Genomic DNA, 3,840 nt, shown 5'->3' with positions numbered 1-3,840 from the left:
TTTTGGCTGTTTTCCTTTGCCGCTTTCTCTTAGTTGCATGTCTTGCCAATCGGACAGCCGCTCTGCGGACTGTTGCTGGATCAAGTGCTAGGCTACTTTGAGAAAGCAAGTACTTAGCCGATTTCAAGATTGTTTGAGCAAGTTGGATAGAAAACGACAATCCGACTGTCCGAGAGTCAGTTTGCTCGGTTTGCGAGAAAGGCTGGAAGCCGTCTTGAGCTCTGTTTTACGCTTTGAGTCCTTAGCCATTTTTCGTGTGAGCACCCATTCTACCTTACATCTGCCCACCGTACAGTCGCTCTGCGAGCTGCGGCTTCTGACATAAGACGGCTTAGGTGTTACACACTACTTGTCCGGCTGCAGGAAGCATTTCATAGTGCAAGGCGGCAAGTCCCCGGGCCGACTTGTCGAGCCCGGTGCCAAGCGGCATGACAAAGAGTAACATACTTGTAGCCATATTTTTTATCACACAGACAAAAGAGGGCAGTCCCCGAGCTCGTCTCGGGGGGCCCGAAGTCTTGGTACTTTACGAAAGGTAGCGTGGTACATACTGCATAAACTGTAAAATCTTCGGAGAAGATTTGCGTTCCATGGCCGCTCTGTCTCCTTGCCGGAGTCGTCCCTATTGCGTGCTCGGGGCTTCTGAGCGTCGATCAGGTAGTAGGAATCGTTGCCTAGTACTTTGCTGATGATGAAAGGCCCTTCCCAAGGCGGCGATAGCTTGTGCTGGCCGGCTGTTCGCTGAATCAGCCGGAGCACAAGGTCGCCTTCTTGGAAAGATCTTGGCCTGACCTTCCTGTTGTGGTATCGGCGCAGGCTCTGCTGGTAGATGCTAGACCGACTGAGTGCCAACAGCCGGCCCTCTTCCAGCAAATCGACGTCGTCTTGTCGTGCTTCTTCTGCTTCCTCCTCGGTGTACATGGTGACTCGTGGGGAGTCAAACTCTATGTCCGTTGGGATGATGGCTTCGGCACCATAGACGAGGAAGAAGGGAGTGAAGCCGGTTGACTTGTTTGGAGTCGTGCGCAGACTCCAAAGGACGGCTGGCAGCTTGTCGAGCTAGCAGCCAGCCGAGCGCTCCAGAGGTTCGATCAACCGAGGCTTGATGCCGAACAGGATGAGGCCGTTTGCTCGCTCCACTTGGTCGTTTGACTGCGGGTGATCGACGGACGCTAGGTCCAGTCGGATGCCCTGTGTTGCGCAGAAACGGGCCAAGGCGCCTTTGGCAAAATTTGTGCCGTTGTCGATGATGATGCTGTGTGGTATGCCGTACCGAATTGTGATATCGGTGATGAAGGTCACGGCAGTCGGACCGTTCAGTTTCTTAATTGGCTTCACTTCCACCCACTTGGTGAACTTGTCCACTGTGACAAGTAGGTGAGTTAGACCACCTCGTGTTGTCTTGAATGGTCCCACCATGTCTAGACCCCAAACTGCGAAAGGCCAAGCAATGGGGATGGTCTTGAGTGTGGAAGCCGGCTGGTGCGGCTTGGAGCTGAACTTCTGGCACCCTTTGCATTTTTGGACCAACTCCTTGGCCTCTTCCAAGGCAGTCGGCCAAAAGAAACCGTGCCGAAAAGCTTTGGCGACGAGTGCTCTTGAAGCCGCATGGTGGCCGCATTCGCCTTGATGGATGTCTTTGAGGATCGCCTGGCCTTGCTCTGGCTCTACGCAGCGCTGGTAGACACCAGTGATGCTACGCCTGACCAGCTCTCTGTTGATTATGGTATAGGCTGCCGACCGGCGTTGTACTTGCCGAGCTGAGGTCTTATCAGTTGGTAGCTCTTTGTTCACCAGGAATTTGAGGATGGGCTGGGCCCATGAGGGTGCTGCTATTTCTTCGACTACCAGAACTGTGACTTGGACGAGGGCGGCTGGGCTGGGAGGCGGCGGGCTGGAGTCAACAGCCGCTTGTTGGGCTGATGAAGTCCCCAGGCCGACTGGCACGGTCCTTGGGCCGAATTCTAGAATCATCGAGTCCGTCACCGCAGTCCCCGGGTCGGGCTCGACTGCGGTAGCTTTGGAGTCGCCCGCCAAAGTCCCCGTTCCGACTGCCGGAGCTCTAGAGTCGGATCCGCCGTCTTCGGGAGGAGCCGGCACAAAAATGGAGTCTGATTCTGGTGAAGGCTTGACAGACGGCTTGAGGAGGCGTTGAAGGGCGACGCCAGATGGTATTGCTTCGCGGATAGAGCCAATTCGTGCCAAGACGTCTGATTGGTCATTGTCGTTTCTTGGCACATGGAGGAACTCGCACCCTTTGAAATACCCGCTGAGTTGCTGCACGAGGAAACGGTAGCTCGCCATGTTTGCGTCTTTCGCATCCCAGTCGCCAGATGACTGCTGGACCACTAAGTCCGAGTCGCCATAACACAAGATCCGGCGGATGCCAAGTTCTTTGGCAAGCCGGAGCCCGTGAATGAGCGCCTCGTACTCGGCCACGTTGTTGGAGGCGGCAAAATGGATTTGCAGTGCATATTTGAGCTTGCCGCCTTTGGGAGAGGTGAGGACGACGCCGGCTCCCAAGCCGGTGCGCATCTTGGAGCCGTCGAAGTGCATCCGGCAATGGGTGGAGTCAGGCGCTGGAGGCAGGTACTGGGTCTCGGCCCAGTCGACAAGGAAGTCGGCCAATGCTTGTGATTTGATAGCGGTGCGGGGATGGTAGTAGATGGTGTAAGGAGCCAGCTCTATGGCCCACTTGGCCACTCGACTAGAGGCATCTCTGCTACCGATGATCTCGGCAAGTGGAGCCGTGCACACCACTGTGATTGGATGCTCTTGAAAGTAAGGCTTCAATTTCTTGGCAGCAAAGTGCACGCCATAGCACATCTTCTGGTAGTGGGGGTAGTTCTGCTTGGAGGTCGACAGTACCTCGCTCAGGTAATATACTGGTCTCTGGACAGGTAGCGCCTTGCCTTCCTCCTTGCGCTCTACTACAATGACTGTGCTGACTACTCGGCTGGTGGCGGCGATGTACAGGAGCATAGGTTCCTTGGGAGTCGGAGCCGCCAGGATGGGTGGAGTAGTCAGCATCTTCTTCAACTGATGAAAAGCTTCGTCCGCCTTATGGTTCCACTCAAAAAAAGTGGTCTTCTTCATGAGTTGGTATAAGGGGAGAGCTTTCTCGCCCAGCCGACTGATGAATCGGCTGATGGACGCCAAGCAGCCGGTGAACTTCTGCACATCCAGCAGTCGGCTGGGTACCTCCATCCTCTCAATGGCCTTGATTTTTACTGTGTTGCATTCTATGCCGCATTCAGAGACCGGGAAACCTAGCAGCTAGCCGGCTGGTACCTTGAAGACACACCTCTTGGGGTTGAGCTTGATCTGGAACCGGCGCAGGTTCTCAAAGGTCTCCTTGAGGTCTTCCAGCAGTGTTCCTCGCTTTTCCGTCTTCACCACCATGTCGTCCACGTAAACGTGGGCATTCCTGCCGAGCTGCTTGAGGAGGCACTTCTGCATGCAACGCTGAAAGGTGGTGCCGGCATTCCTTAAGCCGAACGTCATGGTGAGGTAGCAGAATGCTCCAAACGGCGTGATGAAGGCGGTCTTCAATCTGTCAGCTGGATTCAGCTTGATCTGGTGATATCCTGAGTATGCATCCAAGAAGCTCAACAACTCGCATCCGGCTGTGGAGTCTATCACCTGGTCAATTCTCGGTAGAGCAAATGGGTCCTTGGGGCGGGCCTTGTTGAGGCTCATGTAGTCAATACACATTCGCCATTGCTTGTTCTTCTTTAGCACCAGGACCGGATTTGCCAGCCACTCCGGGAAGAAAACTTCCATAATGAAGCCGGCTGCTAGGAGTCGGGCTATCTCTTCTCCGACAACTCTTCTCTTCTC

The sequence above is a fragment of the Triticum dicoccoides genome, chromosome 1A, assembly GCF_002162155.2.
Source record: "Triticum dicoccoides isolate Atlit2015 ecotype Zavitan chromosome 1A, WEW_v2.0, whole genome shotgun sequence".
NCBI classification, from domain to species: Eukaryota; Viridiplantae; Streptophyta; class Magnoliopsida; order Poales; family Poaceae; genus Triticum; species Triticum dicoccoides.
The sequence above is the reverse complement of the archived record's forward strand: the minus strand, read 5'-3'. Positions refer to the sequence as shown.